Source organism: Poecile atricapillus, chromosome 3 (genome assembly GCF_030490865.1).
Source record: "Poecile atricapillus isolate bPoeAtr1 chromosome 3, bPoeAtr1.hap1, whole genome shotgun sequence".
Taxonomy (NCBI): domain Eukaryota; kingdom Metazoa; phylum Chordata; class Aves; order Passeriformes; family Paridae; genus Poecile; species Poecile atricapillus.
Window position 1 is genome coordinate 68,906,287 of NC_081251.1, and position 24,696 is coordinate 68,930,982.

General features: G+C 40.6%; 1 protein-coding gene across 2 annotated transcripts in view; it reads right to left on the reverse strand.

Moving 5' to 3' along the window:
* Window positions 1-16,650, reverse strand: part of CHRM3 (cholinergic receptor muscarinic 3) — a 261,610-nt gene extending 244,960 nt beyond the window's left edge. Inside the window, exon 1 of one of the 2 annotated variants that reach the window (XM_058836480.1) lies at window positions 16,562-16,650. The gene's annotated coding sequence lies outside the window, so the exon portion shown is untranslated. The other variant, XM_058836479.1, reaches the window with a different exon arrangement.
* Window positions 16,651-24,696: the final 8,046 nt, after the last annotated feature.

Here is a 24,696-nt window from a genome sequence, read left to right on the forward strand (position 1 = left end):
TATCTGGTCCTATGAGCAAAAAAATCCTCTCACATAACTGTACAAGATGACAAGAAGGGAATTTTGAGACATATTACATCTATGTACATGTAATTAAAACTGAAGGGCAGTTACCATTTATGGAAGGTCCTGCCAGACTCCTGCATTATGAACAAGTAGTAGGGCTTACAGAACTGTGCTTATATACAAATGCATTTAGTCATCACTCCTGAAAGAGGGTGCCAGTAAACAACTTCCAGCAGTATAACCTCTACTATAACCACAACTATGCACAAAGGGCTTGCATTTTTGGTTTGGGTTTTTTTTAAGTATTTTTTGCTGTGAATCTTCTCAACAAATAATTTGTTTTGCTTTATGACTTGAAGTGACTTTACTTTTAATCCTTTCATACAGTTTATTTATTTTTTTTTATATAACCGCACAAGAAACTCAGAAATATAAAATATTTTGTCTTTTATATGAAACTGTAAAGCCAACATTCAATTTTGCAATCAATTGGTTTCAACCCAAATTACTATTTTTCAAGTTTTTTTAATGGCAAAACAGAGACCACACTGAATCATCTTCTGACAAGCAAATATGTTACACTCAACCAGCAGGGAAAAGGCATGAAAAGACTTATATCTGAAAGAAAACTCCATGCACAGAATTTACAGTTATCAACCAGGCCAAACAGTATCCTCAGGGGCAGCACAGATTGGAACCCATGGGTTCAAATGCTCATTTCTGACTTTCCAAGGACACAGCTGAGACTTTACTTTTCTCCTTGGCTTTGAATGATGAACTGGAACAAGGTACACACAAAGACTGTCAGCCCCAGCTGTGCTCCTCTCCTTGCTTCACAGACAGCCCAGCTACTCCTGAGGTAGCACCAGGATTTCTGCATTTTAGAGCTTTCAGGCAAAGCAGAGGTTACTTGAAAAGCCCAAGACAAAGCATGGCTCTTGGAAGGCTGCTCAGTGGTCAGTGCAGTGACAGCAGGGGATGCAGCCATCCTCCACGCCACTCACTTCATGAGACACAGGCACTGGACCTTCCTGTTGAAGCTATGCCATGATAGGAAATGAAATTAAATACACAGAGGAAGAAAACATCTAACATACAATTAAAAAAGAAAGAGGGATGCTTATCAAGAAATAAAGAGGGATGTGACAGCAAGACTGCAGCTCTTGCTCAGGTATGTGCTAGCTGGTTACAAAAAGTACAACCATGATCTACAAGCCTGGGAAAAGGAGAAATACTGAAAACTCCTTAGAAGAAGGCACCTGATGCTATGTATGGCATTGTATGGCAAATGAATGATCTGTCCTAAGCTAATGATTCCCCCTTCCTATCCAGTGATTCATTTTACTGATGTGCAGGCATTGAGCTAGATTGCTTCTGAGCATTCCTGGACTTTTCTTCTCCCAAGAGCACATTTTTTTGCCTGATCAACTCATATCTTGACCTGCAAAGATGTTCCACTCAGCTCTTGTGATAAAGAGCATATCTACCCAATCCAAAGAAATTTTATCACTTTACCTCCTGAGAAGGTAGAACAACTATATTTTCTGTTTCCTACTCAGTATTCAACCTGACTGCTTTCTGCAGCTAAGAGTAACCCCATAGTAGAAACTCCTCCATTTACCCCAAAAGGGGATTAGCACTTCTTGGAAACATTCTCAAAATAAACAGTTTCCTTACTGTGCTTCAACAATGATTATTTAAGCCATGGAGTCAAAATGACTCAGAGAAACTGTACTTGTCATTGTACAATTTTCAGCATGATCTACAACATGAAGAGGCAGCAATGACCTGTATTAATCACGGGCCAAAATATTATCTAGGTAAAATTAATGTTCTGTGACGGTCTGGCAATTGCTGTCCATGTCCTCATCCCTTCTGCTGCCCTGCCAGACTACTGTGCTTCTGCTGGAGAAGGGGAACTGAGGAACACATTTTGCACAGAGCAGACTCAAACAGATTAAAAAAAACCAAAAAGGAGCAATCAATTTTTCTGAGCATACAGAGGAATTCTTTACATCCTGATTATGGCAAAAGAGCACTGCTAAATCTACCCAATTCCCTGTAAAAGGGTTTCCAAATGCCTTAATCCACAACCACCCTTGTGGTACTCACTCTTTTTTTCTCTGACATACACAATTTGCTTCTCTCCTGTGACATGTTTATGGTTCTGCTTGTAGTTCATGTTAATGGTGAAACACACCTGCTATACTGACACATAGTACCGGCTTACATTTGTCACCAGAGTTGTTTTCAGCAACCCTTCAGCTTGTGGAAATATTTGACTACTACAGCCTTATAGCTTAGCAAGAAATATACTGCAGCCTCAGAAATAACAAACAGTTTCAAGAAAGAAAGCTGTAACAGGTGGCTGAGAAACTGGAAACACACTTCCAAAGTACTTCCTCAAGCTCAACACCCAGGAAAAAACACAAAAATATGACCCACATCAGGGTCAATGGTTTCATAAGATTAGCTTCCACAGAATTATAGCAAATTTTTGGGAGGAGTTTTTTTATTTAAGTAGGGGGACAAAAAAAAAATAAATCCTTAAAGATTTATTAGTAACCAGCAGTTTAAAAATTCACAAGTACTTTGGGATACAGCTGTACCCTACCATGACAGAGTCATGTCAAATTATATATGAAGACTTCTGGGAGCCAAATCTTGACATTTCTCCCTCCCTGAGAAGTGCCTGTGTGAATGTTTATATGCTTCCAAGTCAGGGATGAATGCTAGGGAACTATTTCAACACCACTTCCCATTATCTCATGCTTGTCATTGCCCCCAGGAGCCCACACCTCACTATCAGATAACTTTCACTGTCTCATGGAAACTAAAATATCTGTCTAGATTTTTAAGGCATAAAGATAATGCCAAAGTTTGAAAGCATTGCACTTCAGATCTATGAATGAGAGAAATTTAAACTTCCCCAATTCCTTCTCATTGACTCGAGTCATTATAAACTTTAAACTCTCTTGGGTGGCCAGCCTGTCTCTGCAGTAAGATAACTGTCCTTAGCTCTTTTCTCTGAATATTAACTACACCTAGAAGATTAACAGGAACAGCAAAAGGGAAACCCCATTGCACTAACTCAGTGAAAATTAGACAGCATCATGTCCATCTGCTGTCTGAGCTAGAGAGTTTAAAAGTTTCCTGAGGCAGTAATATAGCTCTTGAGGAACTGCAGAGATTCATAGGTCATGCCTGAAAAATCAGGTAAGTTCCCTTGACTGTAGCTAGTTGAGCAATCTTTACAGGCTTTGTCAGAAGAGTAAACAAATTCCCCAGGCCAGAGTTATTTCTTTCATGTTTCTTATTGAAGTTATTATGTAATAAAGTCACTTCTTAGCATTTGAAGTGTTGAGTATTTCAGCTCAACTCTCATTACAACAATTTCAAGGAACTCCTGAAATACAGGATTGGCAGTCAAAGCATTTAAATATCACCAGGGGAATTCACAATTCACTGCTTACACACTTGCTTTTCCAGTATGGAAACTGCAACACTCAGCTGACATTTTCAGTGATTTCCCTCTCAGAAGGATCAACAAACAATACAGAAAGAACCAAAAGTGTCTAACACCAAGGGTATGCAAAAGGAAAGCAAAGCAGCTGGTGCACAGGTTTGCTTACAGAGTGCTCTCCCAACCCCCAAGAGTTGTAAGAGCTTCAGCTGTAGTTATTTAAAATTCTCAGGGGTGGCAGAAGCTGAGTGCACATAGCTGGTATTCTGTAGATGATTTCACAGGAGCTACAAATTGATGTAAGTAACTGTGGGCTAACGGGACGTGGCTAATTCATAACCACTCTGATGTTAGCACACATTTCTGTACATTAAGCTCCTCAAGATAAAATGTCACAATATACTTCTGTGGTTTCTTGCACATGATATTTACAACTACAGAAGTAAAATTAGCCTTTCAGTCAAGCATACTGTGCACATTCAATTTTGTATCATTTTGTGGTGACAGAACAGACTCAGGAACATAACTTCCTTATTTCAATTACCTTTTCCTTGCCCATATCTGAAATTTTTGTTAACTTTATATGATTATCAATTTAGGTAAAGTTCAGAAGGCTATCAAACACTCAATAACTGTTTTGCTACTGAATATTTTTAGTTTTAGTCATTTATCCATTTTAAAAAATTCCGCATATTTCTGCTGAAGCCATTTTCACATATTTACATGACATTCCAGTGGACATAACATTTCACTAAATCCAGACAGTAAGAATTTAGAAGCAAGGTAAAGCCTTGCTACTAAATAATACAGCCAAATAACCTATTAATATCACTGAAACCCCAAGCAGCTTTCAACAGCCTACTGATAAGTCACTAGCTGCTCATCTCTTTGTTCCATGTATTACTCAGCTCTCTCAGCTCTGTCCAAATATTGCTGGAATGATAAAATGCCAAAACAACACAAATCCATCATTAATTCTACTACTAATACAGCTATACTATATCAAGGATACTTCACTCTTACAGGCTCATTCAGAATATGACTTTCTTACCTTCACAGGCACAACAGAACAGGGATTCCTTCCAGAGAACCTCAATTCTATTCCATGTGTGACATTTCACTCAAGTTTCTCCAATGGTTCATGTTTTTTTTTCCATATCTGACATCTATTAAAAAGCATACTCAAAACCAAAACTTCCTACCAGAGGTTTTATGAATAAAAACCCCTATTCTTATGATTTTGTGCATAATTACCTATTTAAAATGTTTATTCCAGTTCCATGATTCCCACTAGTCTTAATAATATATGGATCACTGCATCAGAAACAAATTTGCAAATAACATATAAACAAGAATATTTGGAAAAATTACATACAACTAATGAACACAAAAAAAAAAAAAAAAAAGAAAGACATGACTAGAAATTTAAAAGGGAAGTTATAATCCTCAAATGAAAGGAAGGAATATTGCTTAAGCTTATCTTCATATGAAAATAGCTACACATATTATAGCTTTAATCTCATTTAAATTAATATAATTTAACAGCTGCAAATAGTTTGGGGATATTTATTTCAATTTATTTTTCTTAAGTTGATTAGGACAGGCCTTGAAGTATACTTTGCACACGTACAGTCCAAGCACATCATTAGCTAAAACAAGACCAACTGGCCACACACTTCTAACATTCACATTTCTGTTCCAATTTAACTAAGAGAGAGTAATATCCTTGGTAGAAAAAAAAAAAAGGAAAACTCAAAAAGAGTTATAGAGAAACATACAAGTAAAACTGGGCAGAAAAAAGCCTTACACTTTTCCTTGTCTGAGGTTAAAAAAAAAAGTAGAAAGTTGAATATAGGCTAAAGTGAAATCTCAATTTGTCCAAATCCAAAAGAGAAAGAAAACCCAACCTTCAGCTTAACAGTGTTTGGTGTCACCCCACAATTTTAAGTAAGACAGGAACAATCAGATGGTGTATACATTACCAAATGTAAGAACGCTTCTACAGTGCTTCCTCTTTATGTTTTATCTTTTAAGTTTAACCTTCTGCATCAGCTAGTCAAACATGACTAGTGAACCTTTTCTGCATTTACTCATTGCTTTTAATCATTAATAATCCAGGACACTTGGCATTAAAGATTGAGAGAGGGGGAGAAGGAGAGAAACAGGAGAGTAAAAAGGAATATCAGCACTACAGTTTTCTAGTAAACACATTCAGGCCCAAGCATAACCTATCATCTTATTCATTAGAATTCTCAAATGCCCTAGAGAAATATTTCTTTTTAGTACTTCTGTCAAAATCAGTATGGTAATTATCTTACCTTCCCTAAATGAACAATGTTATCCTGCAACTGGCCATGGGTTACATGCAAGACTTTTCACAATCCATGCAAAAATTAAATTAATAATTTAACATTGTAGATTCAAGTCACTTCCCAGTGAGTCCACAAAGCCTGGACTTTGTTTACTCTCAGGTCAGGAGCAGCAGTATTACCAATTAAAAAAACAAGTGAAAGGCCATCAAACGTTATTTTTACAGTAGTAAAAAATAAATGTACAATGGAAAATAGCTGCTCAGGCTAAAAAGAAACACAACTGCAGCTTCAATCACATGGGAAATTAAAAAAAAAATAAAATCTGAGTAATTCAAAGGAGCGGCCTGGAAATCCAGGATTTTAGTATGCCCAATATTAATACTCAGAAACACTCTCCTTAATGACACTGCAACACCCAATTCAAACTAGAATCAAAAAGCAGAATCAAGAGTCATACAAGTCACACAACCACAAAAGACTGCAGCCCAAGTGTCCTCAGTATTCTGGTGTTCTTGTTACATAAATCAATATACAATGCAAATAAATTATTACCCATCCCATTATGTGAGCCATATCCAGGAAATGTTCCCATCTGATAAAATCAAAAGGATAAGATTTTGGGGTTGTGTCTGGTTTTCGTTTGTTCAGGTTTTTTTCTTTTTGGTGAGGATTTTGTTTGCTGGGTTTTTTGAAGGAACCTTTCCTCTCCTAACCTTCTGTAAAAACAGTACAACAGCAAAATTTAAGAGAAGCAGAGGCAAGACGGTACAGCTGTTGTAAAGGCTGTGCATTATTCCTAGAAACAAACCAATCCACCAAGCAACAACATATCGAATGAAAAAAGTCGATCATATCTGACAGAGAAAAGGATACTGATCACCTGCATGATTCATTGTACCACAAAAATTTCCAACTGATGTAACGAGGATAAGACCTCTGCATGCCAACACTAGCAGGTTGCTAGGTATTAGATATTTAGTGACATTAAACAGAAATCAGTACATTAAAATAATTTCAATTCCAATATTTTCTTCTTGGAAACAACATACCTGATCACATTTATCTTTGAAACTTCATTTTCTTAGCTTGCAAATATGACAAGTTAAAATTGTTTAAGTATTCTAAAACTGTGGGAAGGAAATTAGGTGAGATGAGCTTTTTTTATTTCAAATTAACTTGAGATCATATTTGGTTTTTCTCCTCACTGTTGCTGTCAGCCTACAAAAGTTGCATAATCATCATTCTTCCATTTCAGGCATTTAAAAGTTCGATTTTACCATAACCATAATTCAAGAGCTGATCCTGGCAGATAGCAGCAACAGATTTACATGCTGAAAAGCCTCAGCATGTAAAGCTTCAGCCTACTGCTGTATTTATGAACCTTTTGCTCACCCTGGCTGGACACCAGGTGCCCACAAAGCTGCTCCATCACTCCCCTCCTAAACTGAACAGGGGAAAAAATACACAGCAAAAGACTCAAGGGCCAAAATAAGGGCAGGGGAAATCACCCACTGATTGACATCATGGGCAAAAGGAACTCCACTTTGGTAGTAAGTTGTAAAATTTTCACTGTCAGAGTTGGGCTAGGATAATGAAGATTAAAGTGAAACCTTAAAAACACTTTCTCCCCTTGATTAGGGGAAATTCATAGATCATCACACATCGCCTCTAATGCACCTTCCTCCTCAGGGAGAAGAAATCCTCCCACTCTTCCCCTGAGGGAGAACTCCTCACACTCTTGCCCTGTTCCAGCATGGAGTTCCCACGACAGGAGACAGTCTTCGATCACTTCTACAAGCTGAGTCTGTCCCACAGGCTGCACTTCTTCATGAACCACCCCAACTGTCCCCTTCAAGGTCACAAGGAAACCTGATCCAGGCTTTTGTGACAGAAAAGATGCTGCAGTGTGGGTTCCTCTCTCTGGGCCCACAGCTCCTGCCAGAAGCCTGCTCCAGCACACAGTCAATCTCCAGAGCATCCACCTGCTCTGCCACAGGCCTCCTGCAGGTGGGTATCTGCTCCATCATGGATCTCCATGAGCTGCAGGGGGACAGCTGCTTCGCCATGGACTGCTGAGGAATCTCTGCACTCCCCCTCCTTCCTCACTGATCTTGCTGTCCTGCACAGTAACATTTTCCCTTCTTGAATGTTATCCCAAAGGTGCTACCACCATCTCTGATGGGCTCAGTCTTGGCCATCAGTGGGACTATCTAACTGCCTGGCACTGGCTTCACTTGACATATGAGAAATTTCTAGCAGCTTCACAAAGAGCCTGCCCCTGCATCCCCCCTGCTTCCAAAATCCAGCCACATGAGCCCAATAAACCTTTTTTCAATCTTGCTTGCATATTTTTGCCTCTTTAGCATTCCCTTCGGCAAACAAACACAGCTTTCATTGAGCTTAGTGAGAATGAGAATTACTGACTCAGTAGTGAGCAGTATAAACACCGTCTGCTGCTTCTGAAAAGTACAGTTCATCTTCACCTTCCATATACTTGCTTTCACAAAACAACTGAATTTTTTGAACGGAGATATGGAATGGGAGAAAGACTAACAGACACTCGTATTTTTATTTCAAAGTCTTATTAGGCATTATGCTTTTCCAGGGAAAGCTGCATGTATGACTGGAAAGGAAAAACCTTACAATCCAAGGCACACACCTATGACTGTTGACCAACAGGAAAGGCAGACACTGCCTTCAACTTGCTGATGCGTCCCCATATCACACTGCAAATTTACACCAAGGGAAAGGAGAACCAATACATGTGCCTAACACATCATCACCAGCCAGCAGCTATTGAACTGCAGCTTCCAGAAATCAGAGCTACAAACTTTTCTCATTGCTTTTCTATTTATATACTCGCATTGTATAGCAGTATTTTTAGCAACTGTTTTCTACAGCACAATCCTTTACCCCTTGAGTTGTAGGTCTGTAAATTTCTCTTTCACACATATTTGCTTCAATGTAGACCTTTCAGCAGTGTTTGCTCTAAAGTCATTCTTTGTTAGCTTTTTTTATACTGTATCCAGACACTACAGATTCTCTCTTCCAGAGAATCTTTTTTTTTCTTAAGATGGATTTTTTCCCATCTCTTTCCACAGAAAATACAAGATAATTTTATACAAAACAATGATCAGAAAAATAATACAGACATTTGAAATCCAGGAGTCTCCCCTGCAAGCCTCCAAACTGAATTTAAGTTTCCTTGAATTTACCTCAGCAGCTCCAAGCCAAAGACAGGACTTCAATCCTTCCTTTTTTTTCATCTCTCCTTAAAAGACACTGCTGAGATGCTATCTGAGCTACTAGATGTTTTCTGCAATAGATATTTTAGAACAATATTTACATAAATAAATAGTCCAGGGATCATTTGTCTTCCAAGAATCCTGGAAGTAAAAGACACTCAGCATTTCTTCACTGCTGTCTTTTGTAATGCTCTTTTAACTTTTATTGCAGAATTTTCTTTAAGATTTCCTAGTTAACAAACCACTATGCTAATAAAAGGAAGAACCAAGAGATACAACTTGAAAATAAACTTAAAACTTTGCTTGAAAATGGTAACTTAGACACTGTGCAGAGGGCTCTGAAGGGCTCTCCAAGAAAAGATGTTCTGACAGGAGAAAGTTGCAGAGGTGTGGCCTTTCATGCCATGACATTTTCAGTATTTATTTCCTCCCAATTATTATCTGCAGGGCAAACAGTCTGGCCAGGGTAAGCACAGATGGTCTGCTGGTTGGTGGGGTCACTGCTAGTAATGAAACATACTTTGATAATATACAGAATAATAAGATATACATATAAGATAATAAACAGAAGAAGCAGCCTTGGTAGCAAAGCACCATTCTGAAGTCACCCACTTCATGAGGTGACGGAAGAATCCACAAAACAACCTTTCCTCCCCAGGAAACCATCATGTCCTTCCCAGGATGTCTACCACAGGCACATTCTCCCCTCAGCACCTAAGGTCACATTGTTCCATTTCCTTCTGGCTCTTTTACAGTTCCCCCTTCTTTTCTCTGTCCTATATGTATGCAAGAGTCACAGGATCCCAGGATACTCCCTTCAGACTTCCCTCTTAAAAGTCCTGCTCCTCCTTCGACTACCCTCTTCATTTCCTTATGGTTTTATCATTCTTACCCTTCACCTGTCCGTATACTTTCTTCTCACACAACCTTTTTCAATGCAATCAGCATGCTTAGAAGCATAGCTCCCCCTAAAGATTTATAAGCTTTCACTACCTCAAAATCTATCACAGGTAATAACATCAATCAAACTTGCAGACCTTTCCCTTTTTTTCCAGTGTTCCTCAGGTATTTTGTACTTCCACACCCCTTATGCTTCCTGATTTTTGTGTGTGCATATATGTGTAACTTCCCTTGTGTGCCTGCTATCAAGAGAGATGACAAGGTAAAATGCAAATAGAAATCCACTCTGATGAAAAAGATGCTTCAGCTGATGAAAAAGATGCTTCAGCTGGTGAAAAAGCAAAAATAAAGCAGCATCTAATTCTGACTTCATACATTTGGATTATTTGCTGTCCAGCTAATCCTGAAACCTACTTACTTAGGGCTTTCCTGCACATGCACTGTCAGGGCTGAAGAGCAACCACACTTTGAGAAGAGATGCAGTGGTTTATGTCAAAACATTATTATCAGAGACAAAAATCTCCAGAGTATTCCACAGAATGATATATTTTTTTCTCCAAGGAGACACACTGTGCTGTAATTATTTTGTTCAAAGCAACTATGCACCTTGGTACAGCAACTGGAAACGATTAATAAGAAGATAATGCTGGAAATTCTCAAGTCCTGTTCTTTCATGACAGTTTTGAGTATTTGCATTACGCCCCTTCTTTTTAAAAAGAAAGTTCCTTAATCCTTCAAATAGTTCTTACAATTGGGCTTATTACATATTGAGATTGAATTCTCCTACTAATTGTCTGCAGTGAAGTTCGAAAGGATTTGTTGCTATAGCAATACTTTGTGTTGATTCAGAAATTAATGATAAAAGAAGTGGCAATTAGCACTATCAATTTTTACTAGAGAAACATGGGAAGTGCAAAAAGGCTTTTGCCCCCCCCCACAAAAAAAGGAAAAAAAAAAAAGCCAGTAAGATTTTGCATAGATGACCAATATAAAGCTTGCAGCTATAAAAGCAAGCATGATGGATATTTCATGCTTCAGTACATGCAGCATGAATATTGCTGCCTTAAAAACCTCAAGACAGCCTCTGTTGTGTTTCAGGAATTCCCATAAGACCCCAGGGATGCGTCTCCTTTCATACATAACAGAACCCTGTGGGACAAGCTCCTCTACATGAGTATCAGGAAGGGGAATTGAATACTTTTTCTCTATGGACTTGACACTGCTCTTTCCAGTGTTTTGCAGGGACCTTCCTTTGGCATTTTTAGTGAACGAAAGTATGTTGCTTCAAGATAATGACCTGCTTATTCTCATCCCTGATTAACAGCCATAGAGCAGACAAGTGTTTTCCAGGTCATACAAAACCAAAAGAGATAATTAATTTTCTACACCAAGACTGCTATTATCTCACCAAATTATTTGGTTGTCTGGTAGCCCAAGCCCTTCTACAATGTATTTAAGGTTTTGGGTTTTTTTTAAAGGCTTGGCTTGTTATTTCAATCCTATATAGAGTGGCTCTACATGCCTGTAGTGCAAGGCTGAAATAAATGAAATGCTTTGCTTCTTCAGTATGTATTTAGTGAGATTTTTTTTAACGTATCATTTGACAGCCTTAATAATGTATTTCCCGCTATTAGAATCCCACATAATTACTGAACTCAAATTTACTTATTTCATAATGAAATAATGGAGGCTTTTTATAAATCCTTGTGGATGATAGATAGCACTCTTCCCCTTCCAAACTGTCAGGTTTACTTCCTCTAGGTGCTATGGCTGATACCTCAGACCTTCAAGCAGGAATGTTGGGAGGCTTTCTTAAAACCCGTTAATCCTAGGTGCTGGAAGGGTCTTCTCCTGCTTATGAGAAGAACAGACAGGAATAACAAGGCTGCAGGAAGATGTATGTTGTCACAACTTTATACGTTTGACCTGAAAAGTTGTCCCTGCTTACTTCACATGGAGCCTTAATGGTCCAAGAAGAGCCCTCAGCATCTGGCTCCAGTACTCCTAATGCTGTCAGATAAGGCAGTAATGGACAAAACGCTACACACAAACTCAGCTACAACTCAGTGGGAAAACAATATTGTACAAAGCCCCTCAGCCAACCCCTGGCACCAAGATTAGATTGTTTTCTTTAAGAGAAGTGATGTACACACAGAGACGTGTCCTAATAACTCAAATTTCTCAGTTGTCTATGAACTTATTTGTAAGAGGTAAACTTTCGACTTTTTTTTTATTATAAACCTTTGTATGCTGTAATTAATCTTCTTCCTGTGGGAATGAAGGAGGACAGATTATCATCCAAATAAGGTGAGGTACTAACCCTACACATCATCACACAGCCTTCTTATATCCAGACCAGGAAAGGAAAAATGCAGAAACTATAGAAATATTTATCATTATAGAGCACAAGTCCATTAACTCATTGAATGTAACTGAACAATCCTGGAGCCCCCAGTCATATTCACTAATCCCACAAGAACTGACTACAAACTAGCAGAGCAGCCACAACCTCCTGAAGATCAAGACCAGGCCTAGTGCTCACAACAGAAAACAGACAATTTATCAGATGTTTGGTGTGCATGGAACTCTGATACTGTGACTAAAATGCTATATTGCACTGGGCTAAGTGAACAAAACTTTGAAATTGCTTGCAGGAAATTATTTTAAATTAAACAGGTTTTTTGTTGTTTTTTTTTTTTACTCCATCTTTAGAAAGAAAGCAAAGAAAAAAGAGAAAGAAAGGTAATGGCATTGACAAGCATCTTCATTTTCAAATCATACCCAGGAAAGCATTTTCAGATAATCCATACTGAAGCTGTAGTATTAATTATCTCTCTGTAACCATCTCCATCAAGATTAATTTAGAGAAGTGTGAAACTACTTCTAGCTCTCAATGCAGCCACTGATTATCATTTGTAATATAACTGACATCTTTAGTTTTTCTGAAAATTTTTCCAACTGTAGAAAAGGCTTTCCATTCAGTTTGCAAACATTTAATAAAGAAACTCATTTAAGCCTTCCCTCCTTTACACCAACAGTTGCCTGCAGCATGAAACTACATATTTAGAATATGCAAGGGGGTTAATCGTTCATTGTCACCTATTTCACAGTCAGTAATTTCAACATTTTATATTCACAAGAATTGATTGTTTCTTTGCCCTCACTGAATCTCCTTGCCAGGCATGGATGGACAAGGTTGTGTTCTGCTGGCATTCAACCAAGGCACAAGGAATAGAAAATGTTGCAGCCTGCTCTTATCCTCTCTTAAAACAAAAATAAGACATAAACAACTCCTGAGCATGAGGTCTTAATCTAATCATGGCACACCAGGCTTATACTAAGTTTATTTATAATGTTTTGCACCCCAACACCATCAGGAACACAGCCTGGTATAGGCTGCAATGCTGTAGGGTGGACTGGGAAGAACAATCTGTGCTTGTAGAGGTGTAGGTGACGGACACTCCCCCAGCACCTCTGACAGTTTCACATCTACAGCAACCATGCAGCCCAGCAGCACTGATATTCTTCAATAGAAAAAAGACACTGAAAGGAGTCACAGATAAAGTAACAACACTGATGAATGGATTTGTGAAACAGACAACTTTTGGTGCTTCCAGGCTACTACTTTTTATTCCAAGTTTACAGATCCATTTAAAACACCTGCTATGTATTCCCAAACTATGGTACTTAAATACAGATAAGGATACTGAGATGGCATTGCATATCCTCCCCCATATATTCTTATAGAGACTGCTCCCTATTTTAAAGATTAATTATATATCCTCACTAAATGAGAATCTGCCATTACAGTAAGGGATACCATTAACATTAGTAAACCCTTCTATCATATTTCATACTAAACCAAGCAGCCATGCATTTACATGCACTGAGCAGAGCTTTCATTGCCTTCAAACGCTGCACAGATACTTTGTTTCCTCCTCAGAACACCATCTCCCCTTAATGGCAAGCAAGACATAATACGATAATGAACAATATTAATTAAGGTCATCCAGATCACTTCAAACGTTTTCCTAGTGTCAAGCACCTTTTGCACCCCTTCCTTTTCGAGTCACATAACATTGCGTAAGCACAGTAATTGCTGGCACAAAGTACACAATTAGGCTGTCTGCTACAATGAAGACTGAGGGAGAATAGAAGATATGAGCATAAGAACCATAACGCTGTAGCATTCATGTGGAAGAAATTTCCACATTAGTCATCACAAGATTTTCTTTAGCATTTCAGGATTTGACCCTGAAAACATTCATGGCATTAAGACTAAAACCCAAATATACTAATACAAGAAAGGGAGATTGGATAGTTTTAGAGTAGCTGCTATAGGTTTAGAACAAAGAGTGTAGTAAGTGTGACAATTTTTTAGACCAGCTTACAAATTAACCAAGACATTTTACTCCTTAACACTAATACCTAGAACTGTAATTTAAGGCACCATTGGGCACTGTGTTTATGATGTTTCATATGGTCATGGCTGGTTTTCACTATGAAAACCTGCCTCTGAGACTGCAGCTCTAAAATATATTAATAAGCTGTTGGATGCAGACTATATTACTATGAGTAAGATGATTTCAGATGATTTTTTTTTCAGTAACAGAAAGAAAAATGCACTGTACTTGACAATATACAGATGCATGATATAACGTATGCAATCAGCTCCCTCCAGAAAGTTACTATTCATCTACTTGAAAATGAGGTGAATTTACACTCACAACAGTTTCTGTAATTAATTAGGTTAGGTTCTATTTCTTTTGAATTAAACATGAAAACATACAAAACTGAGTTTCTGGTTTTGATGGCAGTAGTAGAAGAGAACTTGCAACATGTTTTGATATAGCTGCCAGTAAGTCAGATGAATTTCATACTGGATTGCCCCTGGAGCATTTCATTTCTTTGTTACTAAAATCCAGCAAAACTGCTACATCCGAAACAGTCCAAGAGAATTGTTTTCAGTGTTTCAGCTCAAGTCAACAGATTCTTTTTCCCTACTGCTGGAGTTAGCCTGTTAACGTGCACACGACGCCGAAAAAAAAGCACATTACTTTGAATGAGATTCAGCACTGGAAAATGTAGTCTTCATACCACTCCATAGGACAATAATGTACACATAAAAGCTTCTGGTAATAGGGGAACTATTAAAAAAAACAAACAACCCAATGTGTTTTGGTTTTTTTTAAACAAAAGAGAGCACAAGGCACACAACATCAGAAAACCCTACAATACTTCCTCCATGCCATGGAAAACTGGTAATACACGAGCAACATGCTTGCTTCCAAGCTGAGGCACGTTTGTGAAAGCCATCAAACCAGGCTTCCATTCCGGAAAAAGCAGCATTCCCTGCTGCAGTCCTGGTCCAACACAAGAAAGCAAAGCAAACACTGCCAGATTAAATAGAGGCAAACGAAATAAAATCACCAACTTTGAGGAGTATGGGGAGGTAAGCAAACAAACAAAAAGCAGAAATAATTCAGTCAATGTAGGTATCAAACTAAGGGAAATATATCCCTTGGACAAAAACATCCTCAGGACTAATCCCGGCATTTTCTTGCTGTTTTTGAAGTTTTTCGACCTGTGTCAGCAACACTGAAGTTACAGTACTTCTGTCTGTGACTACTTCTATATATGGTCAGCACAGATATTAGCTGGGATTTGCGTTTTTCCAAAGTAATCCCAGGCAATCGGAAAGCAGTTAATCAGTATGAAAACCCACATGAGCGGATCCATAGCCCTGCACACGAGTCCGCTTGGGTTTCTCTGCCCGGAGACATACACAGCGAAGGGAACACGGCTAGTTCTGGTTTTAAGTAAACACTCTGCTTCAGGCACTCCTGTGGGTGCGCTGGCAGCGCACGCCCTACCCACCGCCGCCTTCCCAAACTCCAGCCGCACGACAGCGGGCACTCCGACGCGCAGTCCCGAGGATCCTCCTTTCATCCGGAGCGGAGCGGGCACCGCACGGCCGCGGGGACTATCAGCCACCTGCCCGAGGGAGGCCGCGCACTCCCCGCTGCCCCAGCGGGACCGGCCCGACAGCCGGCGGCACGTCGAGCCCAGCTCCGAGGCGAGCCGCCGCAGGACGGGACGCCGCACCGTGCAGGCGCGACCCCCGACCCCGACCAGCGAGCCAGGGGCGCCCGGCAGGGGCGGGCACCGCGCTGCCCCCGCCAGCGGCCGCTCCTCCGAGTCCCCCCGGGAGCGGGGCAGCCCCGCCGCGGTGCGCGGAGCCCTCCGGCGGCCGCCGCCGCTGCCACAGCCTCAGCCCCCCGCCCCGGCTGCGGCTCCTCAGCCGCTTCGGAGCGGGGACCGTCCGCACAACTTTCCCCGCGGCGAGCCCCGCCGCGCTGCCGGCCCCGGTTGACAGCCGCGCACGCTGGGGAGGACACACACACACAAAAGCTCCTCAGACCCGCCCGAAGCGGCGCTTCTCCTCCTTCCTACCTGCCCGGTTCCCGGCGACCCCGCGCCGCCCGCTCCGAGCGCTGCCTGCGACGCCCAGGTGGCGTTAGGAGCGCGCTTCCCACGGGCGGCGCGCCCCCGGCGGCCGGAACATCCCCCGCCGGGAGGAGGGCGCTCCGCACCCGCCCGCCACACCGACACCGACCGCGCCGGCAGCGCCGCACCTGTGCCCGGCAAGCGGCACCGCCCCTTCAGTCCCGGCCCCTGGGTGGGCGGGGGCGCGCCGGGACCGCTCGCCCCGCGCCCGCCGCCGCCGCCCTCCCCATGCAGCCGCCACACGAGGGACAGCCCGGCCCCGCCGGCCGCCGCGCCGCGCCGCTCATTGGCCCGGCCGCCGTGACCTCACGGAGCCCGCCCCGCCCGGCCCGGCCCGGCCCGGCCGCGGCCCCGCCGAGGTGCGAAGCGGCGCGGCCCGACGGCCCCGGCGGCGCTCGGAGCTGCTGGGACGCGACGGTGCGCGGACGGGAGGGGACGAGCGACAGGGTGTGCGCCCGCAGCCCCCGCCACGGGCCACGGGGAGTTAAAAGCAGAGGGCTGCCGAAAGCGTCCCTCGCCCTTGCCAGCAACCTGCGGAGTAGCAAGGACTCACAGAAGATGAGGTTATGTGGGAAAGCCTTCCGTCAGTCTGCGATGGCTTCTTCTCTCTTTTTCTTTTTTTTTTTTTCTCCTCCCCCCCTCCCCAATTTTTTAATCTATTTTTACTGGTTTTAATTGAGATGTGGGAGCAGCTATTGCTTGAAGATTGTGGTCCTGTTTGTGGAGAGTAAATCATTTTCTGTTGCATATTAAATATGCCTCTTAATGAGACATCAACCAAATCATATACCCTTATATAGCTCTGTAATATATATTAACATGGTGTTTATTCATTACTATCAACTTTTCAAAAGGTCTGCTTAAAATATTCTCCCCTCTCAGCTAATCAGAGTATGCTACAAACTCAAAGGAAGCCAAATAATTTATTAATATATGCTTATACTCCATTAAAACATGAAGAATGTAAGAAATCTACATTTTAAAAGATCCTGTAGAAGTTTGTGGTAACTCACTGCATCAAAGTGAGGTGTCTCACACTGCCATGTTTCCTCTGTCATAAAAGATTAATAAATTTAACTTGAGATCCTTCAACACAAAAGAAGTTCAGCATTTAGCAGTTGTTTTTGCGGGCAGAGTTGCTGGCCGCCAAGTTGCTATGGCATAAGGGAGCAGGGTGTGTTCTGCTTGCCTGCTTGTGTATTTCTTGGCTAGGTGTAAGAGAAAAGTTACAAAGCAGTGCTCTGGAGAACAGAGACAAAACAGCAGTGTATCCTTTCGAGGGCAGCAATTCTCTATTAACCGTGTAAGTATTATTGTTTAGATTATCTGCTACGTTCAGAACAAAATTTTAAAAACCTGGGGTCCGTATTGCACCCTCTGCATTCAGTGATGAAGAATCACCTGCACCCTATGTCCTTACACCGGGGTTTTTACAGACTGCCATAGGATCCTTCGTGAAGAGTAGCCATGACCAGAGCCTGTGAAAGAATATGTAAAGTTCCAGGTATCAATCTTCAACACTTAGAGAAAAAAAATTGTTAATCTGCTGGATTTAAATTAATTCAGTGGTAATTCACAACACTCTAAAAAAATACCTATGGGGTGAAAAAACAAAAAATGAAAATGACTTATGTGTGAAAAAATGAAGACCCCTTGCTGTGCAAAGATTCCCCTGCTTTTGAGCTCTGGGTATGTTGCTTTACTGCCTTTATGCATTTCTTTTTACCTTGCATCTCAGAATAGCATCACAAAAAGCTCTATCCCATGAAATAGGAAGCTGGGGTTTCACTGCAGCTGTGAGCCCCTCTGAGTCATCTAGGTGACCCTTCACAGTGCGATTGTCCTTGGTGTTTCTGCACCTCAGCTGCTGAGGGCTCAGCACCCCCACATGCTGGAGATGAGCTCACAGGGTGCACCACTGTCTTTTCAGATTATATTAGAAATAGTGCATTTATTTTTGTGCTGAAGATGTTGCTGAAAATTTGACCATCTTTTCCCCTTCGTTGCTTGTGTTAGCTGTTAAATTTGTGTGAGGGCTTCCCAGCTGTAAGCACACTAAATATAGATAAGGTAATCTCAGGTTGAGATCTTTATAATGCATAGACCATTCATGAGGGGGAGGAGAACCACTCCAAATAGTAAATTATGTTATGATTAGACCAGTGTCTAAAATTGTATAGCTTTGTAGCTACCACAACCTCATTAATTTCTGAGGTTGTGGTGAAAGTCATCTATGTACATAACACAGAATGTATTTTAGAAAATGCATTCATTTTAAGATTCAAAGCAAGCTGAGATCATCTTGCCTTTGAATTTGCCATGTTTTAAGGAACATATCAACACTTTATAAATCAGGGCTCAGTTGCCTGGTACAATTGTGTAGCATAAATATATTTAACCTTGAGTCATACAAAGTGAGCCTTTGAAGCAAGTGTATGTGCACTAAAATCAGTGATCCTAGAAAACCTGTATAGGACAATGTCTGTATAAAGAAGTAAGTGTCAAGGCAGGCAATGAACTGGTTAGGGAAGCCTGAGGTATGAGAACAAATTTTGCAATGATACTGCTAGATAATACTCTTTACAGAAAATATCTGTCGATTTTAACAAGACCTTTAGCTGAGCAGAGACCAGAGGTTTAAACCTGCACAGTACAGCTCCTAGGTATAATACAGGTCTTTACATTCTATTTCTAAGAAGGCACAGAGGTGGAGATGAATCAGAAGGCTGTTGGATTTTTGGTTTTTTTTGTTTGGTTGGTTTGATTTGGGTTTTTTTAAGCGGGAAATCTTTTTTTTTTTCTTTTTTCTTTTTCTTTTTTTTTAATGAGATATCTATGGGAATAAGAAGAAAATCTGGCATCATAGGTTGCACATTTCTCAAGATTTTGATTTCTTTTTCCTCTCACTGAACAATATAGAATGTAACCAACATGTGGGATGCCCTGGAGGATCAAGAGCAAGTCACCGTGGGTGTGCCAGCCCTCACAGAGAACAGTGCTGCAAGAAAGGTGGGGATGTACAAGTGAGCACTATGTGGTTAGATGAGTGGACAAATGATGGACAACACACGCTTTTGCTGAGGACCACTGAAATGTTGATTCTGCATCCTTGAACTGCTTTGCTTTTTGTGCCTGTCTTCATGGCACTGCTGTTCCCAGAGTATGTGCATTCACCCTCTGGATGCTCTGTGGTTGTGTACTGGCAGCTAAGATACAGAAAAGCTCATTAAGAAATCAACTGAGTATTCCTTGAAGTTATCCTTGAAGGACCTTCTTGGGTAACATCACTTCCTTGTCTGTGGTTTCATTCATTACATGGAATCAGGAATCAAGTAGTTTCATTCAGAAGACCAGATTATAAAGATAATCTTTAACTTTTTGCATCTTCCCATTTTGCTCTTCTGGAACAGTAGATCCTCATATCTATAATAGTTAGGAACTTCTAATTTTAAGCCTTAATTTATTTCTGAGTACTTTATTCCCATTCATCTTGCCTGATGATACTAGCCTGACTTGAGCTAGCTCACCATTCTCCTGCATTTTAATGCCTTTATAATGTCCCCTCCATACTTCTGCTATTCTAAACTTGTGCTTTCATAGTCTTGTTTTGTAAATGGGGTCCTTGTCTTTTCTGGTTGTCCAAGCTGCATTTTTGTATCATCTTTTTTTCTTTTTGTTTGTTGGTTTTTTTCTTTTTTGGTGGGAGGGGTTGAGTTTCCTTCAATATAGGTGTAATTATATACCAGTTTTGGACAAGGTGCTAAATACACGCAGTTAGAGCTCAGAGAGGTGAGAGTTTCCTGGACTGTAAGCTGGTGTCCGTTCTCCTGCTTCCACAGCTCAATCACATTGCTAGCTAATACCTATACTAATTACCTTCTGGCCAAACAGTATTGACAAACATTTATTTTGCTTCTTTTGTTTCCAAATGATAACACCCAGCTCACAAGAGAAATTCCTGTATTTAGCTTCTATGTGTACTATTTTGTTTTTCCTCACTCTATGTCTCATCAAGAGCCTCAGCTGGCAGATGCCTCACTTTGGCCAAGCAGCTCCTGCTCCATAAGGAATTTCACCAGGACTATGCATCTAGCCTGCTGATTTGTCAACACAACACCCCTCATTGTCTCCTCTTTGTCCAATGTACTGTATTGACATTCTTTTACTAATCCTCATCCTCTTCGGCTTAACTAACAGTTTCCCATGTGTCACTGTGCCAAAAGCTTTGCTGAGTGCCAAATAGATCAAGTCTGCAGAATTTACCCTTGTCAAGAAAATTATCTTGTCTAAAGAAAGGGATCAGGTTGGACACAATCTACTAAAACTGCCTTTTATCCGATTTTCATCATGTAAATCAGTGCAAACCACACACCACTCTATAAACTCAGGTGATCCTTGTAGTATAAGCAAAATAAAAATCGTGTTAATGACTGATAATCAGGGTCACACTAAATCCAGCAACTAAGCATAGCTGAAACAATGAGACACAAGTTGTGCCATTTTCTTAATGCATCTAAAGAATATGGTTTCATTCACATATCATTATGGTTTCAGAAAATGTCCAACAAAGATGACAGTGATCCAGAATTTTCCAAATTGATAATTTCAAACATCATTGGATATAACATCTGAAAGTTTGTTTGTGAGGAAAATAAATACAAGAAAAAAAGCATGTTCAGATGGAGCCTTGTCTATATTAAGCTGGTCTAGTCAAGACAGCAATTCAAGTTCTAGGCCAAATATTTGCTAACATGCTAATTTGATGTTTTTAACACTTTGATTTCACATAATGGGAAACACTTCCAAAACAATTAATTTTTTGAAGGCATTTGTAAGCTTTATATCAGTATTTCCTAGTTGTGAAATGCATGCAGTAGCAATAGCAGATCTAATAAAGAGCTAAGTAGAAATGAAGGGTTTTTTATTAACATGATACAAAAAAAAATACATTTATTGCCTTCCTCCCCTGACACCTGTTAATGCCCAGCAGAAGTATAAATTGAGCATATGCTCATTGTAACAGCAGTTCTTCCCTTTAAAAGCAGCTTTTCCGTAGCTCATTTTCAGTATTATGATTTCTCATACTCTTTACCTTTCTTGTTTTAAGCTCCCACCTCTTTCTGTGCTGGAAGGAGACACTTAAGGATGCCCCACTTTAAGGATGCAGAGCACTCTGTGCAGGATGGGTGAGAGGAAAGACTCTAGTGGCTTGATGGGGGAATTGTAGAGCTGAAAGGGTGGAAGTCTGTGGCACCCCTTGGGTCCCTTGCACAGATGGATTTCTGTCCTCAACAAAATACAACCAGCATAGGGACTAGATCTGCGTGGAGCCCAACAGCTTCCTGATAGGATCCAGCATTTCTCTCCTTCTTTAGATGCGGATTGTTTTGGATTTTTCTCCTATACTTTTTATTTTCTGCCAGTGGGACCATTTTCTCATAATGGTGTGTAGCTCCAGTCCGTAGTAATTGCTAAGGGTCAAAAAAAGAGAGACGGAAAAAGCAACAAGCGTGAAGAAGAGGATTGTGCAGTCTTACTTGAGAAAAAGTGTTCTTACTGTTTTCAACAGCAACTAGAAGCATTTGCAGTTATGGTGAGGGAAAAGTTTGCAATCAAAGTAGTAAGAAACTGGAAAGTAATCTTGGTAGAAACACTTTTCAAGGGGTTGGATTTCCATATTCTCTCAGTTCATATGATCCATGTCTTCAGTACTTAAAAATATTTTAAATTAGGTGGGGAAAATTAAAATACTTCATTATTTAACTTGAATGCAAAACTAAATTTGTGAAATACTAGAAATTTTATCTTCTAGGTAACTTTTAAGACTTACTAAAAGCACTAATAAGGTATATATCAACCCCTAGACTGCACAAAACACTGAAACACACAAAATAAAGAAAACAAGTTTAATGAGGTAGGAAGGCTCTCAGTGTCAATGCAGAAATGAAAAAAATAGATCAACATTGGAGTCTCAAATCACCTCCTGTTGCAAAGCAAGTATGCACAGGCTGCTTAGAAAATAAATTATACACTCAAAGCTGGTAGAGGAATGTTATTCCCAAGAAAAACACTTCTTTTTAGCATGTAATCCCACCACAGCACTTCTCTGCTACACACACTGTAAAAGGTACAGATCCAATATGTCATTATGCAGTTGCAGCACGCTTAAACATTTCTAGCTACTGCAGACTGAGAGCTATTTAATACCATAGAATAAAAAAATAGAGAGTTCAAAAAATAGAATGTCACTGTATTAAAAGACAGATCAGTAACTCTGTTATGACTCAGTAGCTCACAATAAATTATTTAAACAACTTGAGCTCAAGAATGACCTTTCAGCCATTGCAAGGCAGGAAAAATATTTTCCTTTCTTAACCTCCACAATTTAAATCCCACTTCTTCTATCAAAATCAAAGGACCAAGATGTGGGAACTTGGTCATTAATCTCAGACTGCGAAGCCCTGAAACACCATCAATCAGGAGTAGATGGTGACATGGTAATGGAGGGATTGGGAGAGGGTCTGCTGGGCAGAAACCAGAGGTACATCATGTTGCTTATCATAAATTTCTGAGCATTTATGACAGAATATTTAAAAATGACGAATCCTTCTGATTGTTCAGTTTTGTAAGATTCAGGTCTTGAAGCACATACTTTAATCGATTCTAAGTTATAAAAATAAACTTTAGGTACATATTATTCCAGTGCATTTTACAGACATCCAGTGCACATGGGAAATTTGTAGGTCAAGCTCCATTAGCTCAGAGTATCTAGACAGCTGCATCCCTTTCAAACCTGACCTACTTCACGTGCTTTTAAGAATAGTCCATGCACTTGTGTCCAGCCATGGTTTAGGAGTGTCCTTCCCTCCTCTGCCAGGTGCTGCAGGAGAGGCAGGAGCTGGGCACATCCCATCCCATCCCATCCCATCCCATCCCATCCCATCCCATCCCATCCCATCCCATCCCATCCCATCCCATCCCATCCCAGGCGGGTCCAGCTGAGCCCTGCCGCCTGCTCCAGCTGATCTCAGGAAGGCATTCTTCAGAAAGGGCCAAACACAACTTCTTTAAAGGGTGAAAAATGGCAAAATGAATGGCAAGGAGGGAGTAGCAGGACAAGGGGGAAGGTGCTCTGGGCAGAGAATGGTTTCCCTGAGGTCCCTGGGGAAGGTCAGCTGGGAGCAGTGCAAAGGGGATGGAGCATCTCAGGAGAGCTGCCATGCACTGACCACAGCCCCTGTCCTGACCCTCTGTGCTGCCGGGGACTGGGGGAAAGGAAGCAGAGCTGGAAATAAAGGGGTGAGGTCGAGCCTGGGAAATAGAGGTGAGAGGTGGTGGGAAGGTGTTTTAATTTTTGCCCTTTATTTATATCCACCACTGTTAATAATTGGCAATAACCTAAATTAATTCTTGACGAGTCAGGTCTGTATTGCCCATGAGGACACTTACTCAGTGAGTGGTCTCTGTTTCTGACCTTCAAGCTTTCCCTTTTGTTTTCTCCTCCCTTCCTGTCTAGGAGGGGATTTCGGAGAGAGCTGCTGTATAGGTGTCTGGCAGTTGTCCAAGGTTAAGCCACCATGTCCCTATAGCTGAATTTGCAATGCTGCTGGGGGTCTATAGTGTAGATATACACTACAGGTATATATATCTAGATATACCACTATGGTATATGTACTATAAGGGGAAAAGCCAACACATCTAATGGCTCCTTTGGTGCTGTTTTAAAGAACACCTTGGAAGAATGAAATTCAGTAGTTTTGAAGCAACAAAACTCTTCGTGGAATAATGTCACACAAATATCAATTCATTTATCCATAGTATCTCCACATTTGAGCTCTGTTTAAGACAAGAATATCCTAATTTTTGACAGGTTTAAGAAAATTGCATGCTGTTTCTGTGAGTTAAAAAAAACTGTTGGGGTTTTTTGTTGCTGTTTTTTGTTTGGTTGTTTGTTTTGTTTTTTTTCCCCAGAGATAGATTTCCCACTAATGGAAATTGATTGAGTCCAATTCTCATATAGAGAACACACTGAGGAATTTCTTCAGTGAAGTATCAAATGAGCTGGAGATACTTTACATTGCAAAAATCAGCACTCTGCCAATTCATGCAACATCACCTTTAGGATGTAGGTACTATTTCTTGATCATTGACCTGGAAATTTTTCTAAAACTGTATGTGTGCTACTCCTTATTTTAAATAATTCACTTCCCCTTAGTTTTGCTAGAAACAATGAAAAAAACCGAAACACAGGAATATTTTGAAA